Source organism: Zonotrichia albicollis, chromosome 5 (assembly GCF_047830755.1).
Source record: "Zonotrichia albicollis isolate bZonAlb1 chromosome 5, bZonAlb1.hap1, whole genome shotgun sequence".
Classification (NCBI taxonomy): domain Eukaryota; kingdom Metazoa; phylum Chordata; class Aves; order Passeriformes; family Passerellidae; genus Zonotrichia; species Zonotrichia albicollis.
In genome coordinates this window covers 57444845-57459196 of record NC_133823.1, presented here as the reverse complement: position 1 = coordinate 57459196, position 14352 = coordinate 57444845, and the positions used below count along the sequence as shown (strand labels likewise).

Below are 14352 nucleotides of genomic sequence, written 5' to 3'. Positions count from 1 at the left end.
GTAAACTTCTTAGATTCCTTTACTAGGATCTAAGTGATTTTTTTTCTGAAAATGTGTGATGTTGTGGCAGGTCCAATGTTTTATTTGGCAGGGATCCCAACTGAGGACCCCAGTCTATGGGTGTAGTCTGACTCATTTTCCAGTGTGTACAGATGCCCTGTAGTGCTGGGCTTGGCTTTGACTTGTGAGGCATGCGTGGTTAGTACAGCAAGGAATTAAAACTCAAAAGATGTTAGTAAGTAGTACTGAACTCTGTTTTCTTAAAAATATACTTTTTCTCTATTTATTTTACTATCCTTTATCTCATTAGAAAATATGTGGGATGTTGGATGCAATTAACATTGGATAGAAAATATTAAAGAAATATTATATTAAAAAATAATAACAGTAAATTTTTAATCATCAATGTTTAATGTTAATCTATAATTTCAGCTGTAAGTATTGCAGCTGCGCAGATGCTATGTCTCCTGCTAAGCTGAAGCTAAAGATTAATTTAATTGCATTTATCTCCTTGTAGTTTAGCTTTTCTTTTATCCTTCTTGGGTGAAAAGGGCCGTTCTCTTGTCCATGGCATTTACTACTCAGATGAGATAATAAAAACACAATGAAGGTCCATTATGGAATCAGAGAGGATATCTTCAATAGCTTGTACAAGTGTAAATCTTGCAGTTCTTAACTTTCCTGCATTCTGTAAAGAAAGCAAGACATGCAAAGGGATGTTTTAAACACATATTTTTATCAAAAGCTTGCCATGCAAGCAAGACAGAGTCACTTAATGTGTCCTGTCTGTATCATTCTCAGTTCCAGAAAGTATATAATGTTGGCATGTTAGTGATTAACAGTGATTGCTCTTAAAAGCTTTTCATTTCCTCAGGGTTCCAGAGAACATTCCCCTGCTAATGACAATATTCTCCAGGCATTGCAAATCATGATCTAATGTCCCTAATTATCTAAGGCAAAAAGGTACAAAGTATAGTGGATGAAATAAGCCTTCTGTCTGTTTCTCAAGAATGATTATTTTTAGAGTTTCAGAAACTAAGAACCTTGATATTTCTTTTCATAAAATGAAGTATGGAAACAAGAATATGTTATAAGGAAATATTTTAATTGATACCTTATTTTAGCATTTTCTGAAAAGAGGAATTCCAGCTCTTCATGTGCTTTTCTGTTCCAGGATGTAAGTTCTACTTACATCAAAGGAATGTTGATGGTAAGACATGGTAATACATTTTTATCCATGTTTCATTTCCTTATCAGGACATGATAATTCACAACATTCACATATAACATATCTTTGACTAGATGATAGAGTTAATGGACACAAACTTCAGTGGTTTTGTGTATAAAATCATTGCAAAATTTTCAATTATGATCTAAAATGCTGTAAATCATGCCCAAGGCTAGTGACTGTCATAAAGATAAATCAGTTTAAAGCAGTATTCTTTAGCCCAAGCATTATATTTCAGGAATGGATGATTTCAAGCTTTTTGTTGAGTTGGAGTTTGTTTTGTTTCTCATATTAAAACTTTCTACTACAATTTATGGTGCTAGATCACAGTTCTCTAATCACTTCAGAGAACTGGTAGAACTAGTCTACCTCAGCTCTATGAGCATCTTGTCTGTGCTGATTAGTTCACCTTCCCTGCCACATTTCTACCTTTCATTGAACGTATCTTGAGTGGCTTTGGTGGGTACTGATCCACAATGGCATTGCAATGTCTCCCATGGTCTGTGCTGGGACTGAGTCCCCCTGACAGTGCTCCATCCTCCTCTGCTGCCTGCCACCTGCAGGCCACCTGCCTGCTGGCATTGTCATCCAGCTTCGTGCTGTCCTGCCAGTATTTCCAAGCACACATGAGCCCATGTGCTTCACACATCTGCTTCGTGTACCAACTTCTCCTGGGTGCCACCCAGCTGGACACTGGCTTTGCTTTGTTGGGCATGAGCCAGCTAATGTGTCTGTGTATGCAGAAAAGGCAGTTCTGCTTTAGGTAAGGCACCTCTAGCACTGGTGAGGCCACATCTGAAGTGCTGTGGCCTGCTCTGGGCTCTCCAGTGAAACAAAAGTATGGACATACTGGGGAGAGTACAGCAAAGGGTCACAGACATGTCTAAGGGACTGGAGCACTTCGCTGGGGACAGGCTGGGAGAGCTGAGACTGGTCAGTCTGGAGAAGAGTGTAGAAGCGAAGGGAGACAACCCATCCTTTGATCAGCATCGAACTCCAATTTATTGATCCAACATGCACATTTTATAACCGTGTTAATTAAGTTCATACATATTGCAAAACCCGAGCTCATCATTGGCTACAGATTACACAGCAACCCCTCCTTTTGTTTTCAATACCTGTGGTTTGTTATTGAGACCAAGACTTGTTTTTCACATCCTGTTATGAACGGTTCTCAAGGCCTTCAGGTTTGTCACTTTGCTTTCCCATACTATCCAAGGACAAGGTATTTACTTGTTATTAAAAAAACAAGTCTGAGAACTCTGCTGCTTACAGGAACGTGCTTGAGAATTTGCTGCTTACAGCTGCCTTTTACTTTTCAATCAGCTGTACATGATTATGGCATGTCTGAAGGGAGGGTGTAAAGATGGAACCAGGCTCTTTTCAGTAGTGCCCAGTGCCAGGGCCAGAGCAGTAGGCACAAATGGAAACACAGGATGTTCCCTCTGTACATCAGGAAACACTTTTTCACTGACCAATAGCCCAGATTGCCCACTGGGTTTGTGTCATCTCCCTGCCTGAAGATATCCAAAAGTTACTTCTCTGGACATGGTCCTGGGGATCCTCTTCAGGACATATGCAGGAATGTGCAACCAGGTATCTCCAGAGATCCCTTCCAACCCCAGCCATTCTCTGAGTCTGTGATATTCTGGTAAATCATTCCTCTGAGAAGGAAACTACTGAAAAGATTTAATGAAAGACACAGGCACACATATTTAACATGATGTCATCAAAATCTTGTGCAGATCCTACCTCTATGCTTTATGCCTTTCACCTGATATTTGCCTGTCTTACTATCTCTTCAATAATTTAAGTATATAAAGCAAGATAAATTAAAGCATGAACTTAAGTTATGGTAGTTCTGCTGATGTTGTGGTCCTGTTAGATGAAATTAGCAGCATCCTACAGCACATTAGTACTAATTGAAAAGCTTTTGGCTGTAGAATCTCACTGCAGCCTGCTTATTTCCCTGAATCCTGTCGAGTTTTAGGAGGTCTCTTCTGAGATAGGGGTGAACCGAACTTTCCACAGCTTACCTCCATTTATTTGTTATTTCTGACTTCAAATTGCTTACAAACAGTTCTGGCTGACTTCAGATAAGAAAGAAGTAAAATACACCTGCATTTCTGTAAGTGTTGATGATGAAAGTTTGACTTATTATCCTCGATTTGATTTTCCACTGAACACAAATTACATGCAAAATCCGGGCAGAAGGAGCACAGGGTCTCACAGAGCATCCTTGTGTGTATGTAAACACCTGAAAACTTTAGAAAGTCTCAGATCACATAGTAGTAGAGCTGATGCTCTGAGTAAGCAAGACCTAGAGTATAATTGCAGGGAATGCTCAAAGATGATTGAAATGCCTTTGGGACAATGGCTGTTTTGGTGGAACTAAAAGTCAACATTTAAAATGAAAGGGAATATACACAAAAGAAAATGTAAGGAGGTGGGATAAACACCTGCAGATGACCTAGCAACTACTATATGGAAAATTATCAAGGGAGAACTTATGTCTATATTAGGTAATTTAGCCATTTTTAAACTTCTATACTACCCCTGAAAAATGAGCTTAATATAAACCCTAAGCCCTTCTCAGGCTGAAAAGGTTGTCCCCAGCACTCTGGCTTTACAATATTCCTGTGCTGTTGTTGATGAATTGTTGCTCAGCTGCCATCACAGTGGGACATTTCCAATTTGTATTTGGCTCCCTGTCATCCCATTTCTTGTAAATTGAAATTGTGATTGCTGCAGTCATTAACCTTTCAAACCAAAAGCTCTGTGGCAGTCCTAGTACAAGTGGTACTTCACAATAACTTGTACAGACTATCAAGCATGGACTCAACATGTGGTCTTTCTTTCTCTTCTGTCCATTGATAGATCTCTCCCAGTTTTAAAAGCATACATTTAAAAAATACCTAGATAATGCTTTTGCTGCACAAAAGATGCTCCTGTGCTAAATATAAATGTTAAAAATATTTTCATTTTGGTTGGTCATTCTTGTAAAAACTTTTGTAGAGCTTTGTGTTGTGAAACTCCTAGACTTTTCCAGAAAACTGGAAGGATTTTTCATAAACCTTAATTTTACCTGGCTGTATGTCAGAGAAAATATAAATTGAAGTCATAAATGCATAAAATTATCTGTGGACACATACTGGAGATTTAAATAGGCAGCTCCACACTTTTGACATTTATTGGGAATTTCTAAGACACATTTCTTCCCTTTTTGCAAATGAGACAAAGAATGATAGTAAGGAAATAAATCTGACAGTGTTACAGCTCAAAGATAAGTTCCCTCATCACACCACCCATTTATGTGCATAAGTTGAAATATGATCATTTATTCAGAGATTTTTTTATTTCAGTTATGATTTGATGGAAGCATTGTATCACTGTGTGTTGCATTTGTGAGGCTCACAGAAAGATTAATGGAAACTAGTTTCAGAGTTGATAAAGCTCATTTATTGATTGTCTGTAGCATTTGAGTTTTGTGTTTGAACATTTTCCCATTTAATTAGAGTTTTTAAAAACAAAAGAAAAATTATAAATTTTGTGAAAGTAATTGAGATTTAGAAGAGCAGAATTTAATTAGTACATGGAATACAAATAATTTTCACTGTACCAATAATTTTTCTACTCCTGCAGTTTTTTTGCTTAACAATGAAGATGAAAGTTGGGTGTATAATGTGCATTTTTCAGGATATGCTAAAGCTGAAACTCCTCAATGTAATTTTGAGTACCAAAGTTAAAGTTTAAAGAATGATTAAACTTTTCTTACATATTTGTATGCATGATATTCTAGGAACACTATATACACTATTTGTTTTTTTCACTGCAATTGGAGCTTACTTGGTAAGAAAGAAGGTATGAGAAATGTATCTCAGTGTCCTAGACATGGATGGCTTTCAGCTTTTTGGCTGTGCTATTTGCACAGCCTCTGACCTATGGCTAATAGAGATGTACAGCTCTGTACTTCACTTCTGTCTTTCAAATGTAATTTCTAAGATAATCAATGTCTTGATTAGAAATTATTTAGTACAAATTGAAATCTTGTACTGACAGGGGATATAGACATTTGACTATTAATGAGATGAAAAAATAGGCATTGCAAAGAGTTAAAATACCTCTGTGATGATCCAAAACAAGAGAACCTTCATTCCATTTTCCTTGCTTTCTTACTTAACCTTTTCCACCTGTTCTAAAGCATGACAAGGGCCAGTGACAACATAATCGTCTTAGTTTATATCTCTGGAACATTGTATATTATGAAACAGAGGCTTTCATGATACAAGAAGTAATATTTTAGCTTGGATCAGCTTTCTCTGAACTGGCTGTGTCACCTGTCTCACAGAGACAATAGGATTGTTCAGTTCAGTTCAGTTCAGATTGATCTTCAGTTTGTTGTGATCACATCCAGTTCTGTACTGAACCTGCATGTTTGCATTGCAATGAGTAAATGCAGATTCAAGATTAATACAGACCAGAACAGAGAGGAAAAACCCCAAACTGAACATGAGTGGAAATGGCACTAATGCAAGAATATTGTGCCCCTGACATCAGTCCTCCAAAGCTTGTTCTTGTAGGTGAAGTAGCTTAGAGCTTAAATATGCTTTTCAACCTCCCATGTGGGGCTCTAGGACAGCAAGGAAGATTTTTCATTTGACCAGCAGTCGGTGCAGTTGCTTTTCTTTGAGATTTGATGACTGACTCTACAAGTCTTAGGGCATCACAGCAAGCAGTCTTAGCAAGATCTTTCCAGATGCAGAATTTCTGACCCAGCAGAAGAGAGCCTAGAAGAAAATATAGATCAGTTAAAGGTTTCTACCTGGTTTCCTTGGCTAACATGAATCACTACTAAAACCATTTGAGCTACATCCCTCTGTGACTCTGAATATCAAACTGGGGATGCTCTACTGGGCATCAGTGCATGAGACATTCCCATTGTGCTGAAAGCTTTTGCAGAGATGCTGACCCCTCTGCACAAAGCAGTGTTTGAACACCAGTGTTGTGGAGGTTGTGCACAAAAAGTACCAACAACTTGTCTTTTCAGATAGACATAGTGATGACAGCTGAACAGGTTGTGCCTCAAGCATATTAATCTGCTGATCTTTGAGCATGGAAATGACAGTAAAATGGAAAAAAAAGTAAATGGAAGTTCTAAATCTTACAAGAAAATCAGATAGTAGTAATCCAAACTGAAAATTAACATTCCCCTATTTTAGAAAATTCCTGTGACTTGTTTGTCTTAATAGACTAAAAAATAGACAACAGCATAATGAAGATCAAGAAAGTAGATCTAGAAGCTAGATACCTTGTGTGCTGCCAACAGACAGATTTCTGTAAATCTTTTTCTCTCTAAGGCTTCAGCAGACATGTATAAAGCACATAGCTCAAATCTCCCTTTTTTTCAGTTGAGTTCTTGTTTACCAATTGTGCCTCAGATCAATTGTTGTATCAACTTTAGATGACTGAAGAATAATTTTAAAACAACCAGCCCTTGCTAAGGAAGCATTTTGCTATTATACATTCATTTGGCATTCATTTGTTAGGGACTTAGAGGGAACTCTTCCATATTTCAAACAAGGCTATGTGAAAATCTTTTAACAATCTGAGCAATAAATAATTCTTACATTCATCATATATTTCCTCTGAGTGTTGGTAAAGAGACTTGAAACATTTCGAAGATTTTTCAAGTAAAATAATTTGGAAGTACAGTTTGACAGACCTAGAGTATAGTTGTCAGCTGTCACAAATTTACAATCTTTGTGTGTTCAGCAGAGATATTTGTTTCAATTAGTCTCACAGTTACTAGCAGAGACTGAAATCTTCTTTCTGAGAGTTAATAATGACCTCAGTCCCTACACTTCTATTCATCTCAGGGCTTGTTGTGCTCACTAGGGAAAAAAATGTCATCTAGCTTATCAAGGACTGTCTTCATTATAGTGGCTGCTAGCTCATGAATTATCTCTGAAAAAGGTAGGTGCTAAATCTCTAATTAAGAAACGTACAAAAAGATTGTCACTTAAAGACCCAATAGTAATAGTAGTCCAGAGCACCAAATGCCTCTAAAATTCTTCTTTAAATTTAAAAAAAAAAAAAAAAGTTCACCTTATATTTTAATGAAATTTTATTGTTCTGTATGCTTGTGAGCCCCTCCTGTTTGGAACTGGCAATACCCTGTCCTGTGCTCTGGTCTCTGGTGTCTCTCCCTGGGTCTCATTAGTGCCTGGCTGACACTTGAAGCACAGTGCAGACCTTCTGCTTTACCAGCCAGATGCTCACTGTAATTCATCTGCTGGAAGAGCTGTTTCCTACCACGTGAGCTTTTATGTGCATCAGTTTGGAATATAAATGTTTATGTACTGGAATACGAGCGGCCAAATGTCGTCTTTGGCTTCAGCTCACTGCAGTCACTTTTTTGCAGCATCTGGGCTAAGCACTACAGAGCCTGGTGTTTGAGTTATGTGCAGTGGTTGGATTTTGGTTTCTGGGTAATCACCAACATTAGAGAAGTAACTTTTGGTGCAATGCAGCTTTGATGATGTTGTAATTTAAAAATTTAGTAAGGAGACACATCTTACTCTCCTCTCTCTGCCCATCGCTTTTTCTTCATGAGCTGGAATGCATATTAACTCTAACTGCTATAAACATTGTGCTTTATAACACACAGGTTAATGTAAAATTGTTCTGTGAGAATATTTATTAATCGAGACAGCAGCATTCAAAAATCCCTCTACCTGGCTTTCTTGCTACCAGTTTCATTACTTTCATAGAATATATATTTTCTATATATAATTCTATATATAGAATTATAACATACAAAATGTTATAATTCTTTATTTAATCTTGTACAAAGTTATCTCTCTGTTCCCCTCCAATTCAGATGCAGCATGTGAACACATGTATTTTCAGGTGGGGATCCTAAGCCTGCAAAATGAGGGGAGAGGGAATAAATATACCTTCTGGTGAAACTTCTTGATGGTGCAGTTCAACCTTTTGGATGAACTTGATAGATAAATCTTTTTTTTGCTGAACTCGGGTATCTGTCATGGATCCCAGGAATTTCCAAATGATTTTGGATCTTTATATTTTTTTCTGCTTTAAATTTCTGATCAATGTGGACAAAATTAGCAACATACAGGTTTTGTCAGAAATAAGTGAAACAAATGAATGTGATTCCTTTATTTCAACAGAATTAATTTCTCTTTACAAATGTCTTTAGATAAACATCCGTGTTAAAAATAAATGCTGGTAAATCTTCAAATAAAATAGCAAATCACTAGTGACAAAGCCTCAAGGTCAAGTCTTTCAGTGTCAGGGAAGTTTATTACAAGTCTTGAGTCAACCTGCATTTACCTTTGAGTGAAAGTGTCTGACAGAGCCTATATTCTTTAGATCAGCTGGACGTTTGTGCAGTTGCACTTCAGTTATGTGAATAATTCTCATATTAGCTTTCAAGTAATGGAATTTATTCAACCCAATGAATTCCATTGTGAAATATTCTTAAAAGATCTTAGATACGGTGAGTGTCAGAGAAGAAATAGGAGCCAATAACTCAGAAGACAGCATGATTCAGTAAACACAGCATGAAACTAGAAGTCTAAAGACTTCAACCTTTTGGCTCTCTGGCTGGCTTATTAACTGCCACACACCTTTAAAAGCCTTAACTATCATGCTAAAAGCCTTCTGGGTTGCCTGAGACCATTATACCAGTGCTTCAGGGCCTGCGTGGGCTCCGCATTGACAGCTGCCTAATTTAATGTCTCTGCTCTGACAGCCAAAACCTTTCAGAGGATCCCTGGCTATCGGAGAGATTGCTTCTCAGCCACTGATCAAAGCCTCCTCCAACACATCCTGGGAACAAAGTGGGGAGTGCCAGTGGGGGGCTGGTGGCTGTGGGAAACTGAACTTTCCCAGGGGCTGGAGATAGCAAAGTTCATCCCTAGAGGAGAGGAAAATGAGCACTGAATTCCTCGGTGTTAAGAGCGAAATGTGTGGGCAGTGTGTTTGAGGGAGATACTTTGCCCCTCAATGGCCAGGCTCCATATCTGTCAAGTGGAAATCACAGTAAACTCATGCCTGAAAAAACACTGATCTAGGAAGCACTTTATGTGTACTTTATGCATTTCTAACAATTATTTACTCACTCTATTTATGCATCTCTGACACTGTGATCAGCTTCACAGTGGACTCACAAAAAGGAAGTGCCAAGAACAACTTTTCAAAGTGAACTCTCAGTGACTGAATATACCAGTATCTGTGTCTGACATACTACTACAAGCAATTATAAATATCAGAACAACGACATGATTATGATTTTTCTGGTGATTTAAAATGCCAGCATTAAGCACTCTATTTAGATGCACAGGCTACCTAGTCAACAGTCTACTTCACTGTAAAAGAGGGATTGTACCACCCCTGTAATGGAACATAAGTTATAACAGCCTTAAATTCTTATTTTGTTCTCAAAACCAGTGGCTATGGAACAAAGACAAATTTCATGTGCCATAAACTTAGCAGACTGTGCAAGAAGTTTTTATGTCCAGCAATTTCAGCCTCAATGTATCTCCATAAGGAATGATACAACTGTGAGAAACAAAATCTGGTTTTAGGCCTAAACTGATTGACAGACAACTTTTTTAGATGTATCTGATTCTCTAGTTGTCTCTTTTTATTCTTCTTGTTACCTGTTTTAACTGAGAAATGTCTTCTTTTTTATTTCTCTATGCTGTCCATATTTTCATGAAAATATGCCAGAAAATATCAATCACCATTTGTATAGGTTTATTTGAGTATTCAGTTCCAATGATTTGACTTATGTTATAAATTTTACATATGCTGCCAAAAGCAATGTATCGAGTATCTACAAATGAGGAAAGGAAAGCTCCACAACAGTCTAAAGGAGATTCACATAGCTTATTTAGATATTTTGCTGTGCTAAAAGAATTATCAGTTTGTATGGCTTGCTAAACTTCAAATTCCATTCTTATGCTTTTCTCATGTCTTTGAATTATAAGAATAATATCTTCTTTGTAAGCAGTAAGGGTAAATCCTCCCTTGGAGGATTTTACCATATGAAACTGTTACCCCTCCGTCTCAAAAGGATTTAGATGTATGGCCACAAAGCCCACTCTGGTCCTTCCATGATCACCATGAGCAATAGAGCTCTTGTGGTCAAGTGTCTTCTCCTTGTCGAGGAGGCTCTGGGGAGACCTTTGGGCAGCAGAATTAAAGTGTCATTGTGCTGTGCTGGGCTGGGTGAGCACAGAAGTGACAGTGAGGTTTGGTGCTTGGGGAGGGGACCCTGTCCCAGACACTGAGTGCCAGAGCTCCTCTAGGATGAGGCATGTTGCCCTCGCTGTGTGGACAGGGATGAGGCATTTCTTCCCACAGACCACATCTCCCTCTCTCACCCACACACACAGCAGCCTCAATACACATCATTGCCTCAGTTGTGTCTGATTTCCCCCACTGTACTTGGTGAATCAGCTCCAACTTATGCTAATGTCAGGCTCAGTTTTATAAATATTTATGCAGGTAAGCACATTTGTTCTTCTGTTTGCACTGCTGGGGCCCTTCTCCTGAGACAAAGTGTTGTTAGTAGTGGAGAAAGCAAAAACCTTTGTTAAAGGGTAAATGTATTACCATATAAAATATAAATAATGAGCACAGTGTTTGATTTTCAGTGTCTAAACCAGTCCCCATTGAATTTTATGTTCTTTGCCATTTCTGCAAGCTGTACGCACTGAAATTCCTTGGTATTTTCATTGTATTTAGCACTAAGCAAATATTGACCTGTCTGATTTTACCATTGCACATCTTTGAAAGAAACAAAGAACAACCGCTCTGAAAAATACTGAAATAGCACGACTTAGGACACACTTTCAACCTATCTTTCATTCAGTCATGTGTCTCAGGAGCACAAAACTGAGTGTTCTTACTTCATTACTAAAATGAAAATTTAGTTTGATGTCAGTACTTACTATCAAGGTCCAATTGATTGCCAAGCATTTAAGACAGGATATAGAACATTTTTTTCACCCTGTCATGCTGTTTCTGCTTCATAAATGCCTTGCTATTCAGGAGCTATATTTAGGATTTTCCATTTTCTGATATGGCTCTGGTGCAAGACCACTAACATTTAGCAGAAAGTTGTTAGTACAGTTTCTTCATCAGTGAATCTTCCATTCTTCAAGGATACAAGGAGCTTCTAGGATAAACAAAAGCACCCTCATCTAGGAAAAACAAAATAAATGCCTCCGTGGTGTTAAAGAATAGAATTGATTTACCTTAAAATATTGCTTTTAGGGACTGGTAGTGGTCTCCATTCTGCTCAAGAGAATCACTTGAGTGGGTCTAATGAGATGCACCCAAGGGACCAGCACTTTCTAATATGGAGCTATTCCTTCTCCTCTCACCCAGGATTTCAGCTGATTTGAAAGGACTTGATTAAAAGAACTCACCTGGGAGTGTGTGAAAGGCAAGTCACTGAAGCAGGGCTCACTTAAATACAGCTTTTCCCAAGAGGGTGAGCACCTTGTGTTTGCCAAAGTGTTTACAGCAAGCTGTGCTGCTGAAGTATGGGTTCTGCTGCATTTAGTTTGATTATATTTCCTGCTTATTTGTCAAGTCAGGATTGTAAAATGCCATCCTGCAGTGACAAATAAGGTCAGAAACACTAAGCACCACTCAGATGCCTGGGACTCATCCATGAAGTTTGGTGTTTCAGGCTTTTGGGTGAGCTTTCAAGTTCAAATCTTTAGCTGTGTTGTTTACTGTTGTTTTACTGCCAGTGCTAATAATAAGAATCTAAAAATGTCACTAGTTAGTGGGCATTGCTAAACAAAGAGTGGCTCTGATTAAAAGCATTTGCTGGCACCTCGCCTGCTGAGCTGTGGAAGCAGCCAAAGTGTTGATTGTTATTTACTGTGTGAAGCCACACATGCTGGATGTGAGCCAGTTCCTTTATTTCTGCTTGTTTTCCTCTGAAACTGCCAAAGCAAGTAGGGGGTGGAAAGAAGTTTTTGTTCATTAGAGTATCCTCCAGTGGGAGGCTTAAAATGTGGTACATCTTTGCTGTGCCACTGAGAAATATTATTGTATTTCTTCTACAGGTAGCTAAGTAGAAGCAAGTTTTGTGTTTTACCTGATGAGACAAAGCTTGAAAAGAGTTTTTACATGTATTTCACCAATGGATGTCAATGGAGATGCTGTCAAATCAAAACTGCCACAATATTCCTAGAAATGTAGACTTGCCACTGAGCTATGAGTTTACAGCTCCTGTGACAGAAATGAAAATGCAACAACCTGAGGTGTTCCCTCTGTGAGTCTTTAGCTGAGGTAATCTACTATACTTTAAGTTAAAGAGGAAAGATTGAAAGGAAAGTTGTCCCTTTAGACCCAGTAATTAGTGCTCTCTGTTTGGGTCTGCCTTCTTTTTTTGAGTCTTATAAATGGCTTAACCTTTACACTGGTAACCAAATAGGCAAATTCACAGGAAGATTTAAAAGTAGGCACAAAAGACCTTCTGAGGTAACGGCCCCTAATCATTCCTAACCATTTCCCTAACTATTACTGTGTATGTCTTTCATCCCATACAGCTTCTATAAAGACTGGAGAAAATATTTCTTTCCCACCATCACTATTACCTCTCTAGGCTCACAAATGTATTCAAGGATGCAAGACTAGAGTATGTTCATTTGTATTCTGATCTATAAGGATGGATTCTGCAATAAATGAAAATAGCAAACTGTCTTAGGGAGACATTTTGGCCCTGCTGAAGTAAATAAATGTGACCCAAGATACAATTTGGTTACACATATTTCATAATTCATCGCTTTTTTTGTTACAATATCTTTCTATATGATGGTATGGAAGTATTTCTAAAAATGCAAGCCAAATATTTTTTCAATAAAGAAAAGATGTTGTGAAAATTATTTTTCTATAGATCATTCCTGAGAAAAATAGAATGAGAAATCAAATTAAAAAAAAATAAAACCAAGAACTAATTCCATTTCAGGAGACAGGAGGTTAAATTATTACCTGTTCCCTTCCTGATAACACAAAATATAGAAGTGAAAATTGAAGTTAAAAGCACCAGTGATTTTCCATATAATTGAGTTTCAATATAATTGAGTTGACTTTCAATAACATAGGTTATTTATTAGAGAAAATAAATTAAGATCCTTCGAACTAGAAATAGATAATTATAACTATATTCATATGTATACCATATATTGTTATACATATTAGGGACAATATTCCACAGATGAAAAGCATATTAATTCTGGCCTTACATGAAAACTTAATAAATAAAAATTTAAAACCTTCATACCACCTTTTATTTTGAGCTTTTACAATTTCTGCTCTTCAAATGTCTTCATGTGTCTTACACATGTTAATATGCTGGGATTCAACTCTTCTATGAATTAGGTAAGGCTTTGAGCCAGTACTCTTGACTGGGCACCCAATGCAGATGTGCTCAGAATTGTCCTTTACCATCCCTTCCAGAGCAGTCCTGCTCTTCTTGTCTCTGCATGTTTCATAGTGATGAACAGCAGCTCCTTCAGCAGCCTTTCAGAAGGAAGGCAAGTAAGGTCTGGACTTGTTCCATTATAGCATAGGCCTGGGCAGACCGCAAAATGATAGTTGTAAATATAGAATGAAACAAATTGTCATCCTTTGTGAGTAGTTTGAGACACTGTCCTGCCAATCATCCTCCCAGTGCTTTGACAAAGTGGATTTTACAGCAGGCCAACAGCAAAGCTCAAGGAGAATACAGAGCTGGGTGAATAATCTCAAAAGAGCCAAGGCAGGTCTGTCTTCTGTAGTCACTGCAATTATCTCATACGTGCGCTGGTTTCCTAAAAGCATCCTCAGAGCTCCCATCTGATGTGCTGACATGCTGAATGATAAATCTATACAAAGGAAACTAAGTGTTCCTGTCTTTCAGGTAGTTTCAAAGAGAGGTGTTAAAATCCAGGAGCCCAAATACTGACAATGCAGCAGGCCAGAAGGCACCAGTTCAAAGAAGCTGATCAGAGAAATTATTGTCTAGAATAGAATACAAAGACATGGGGATTTTCCTTTTAATTCACAGTTGAAGAAACCCCTTTAAATTTTACCAA

The 14352-nt window shown here is 37.8% G+C and overlaps 1 protein-coding gene across 13 annotated transcripts in view; it reads left to right on the top strand.

Annotated features, from left to right (window-relative positions):
- The window catches only part of KCNIP4 (potassium voltage-gated channel interacting protein 4), a 429312-nt gene that overhangs the window by 352197 nt on the left and 62763 nt on the right, over positions 1–14352 (top strand). The window lies entirely within an intron of this gene.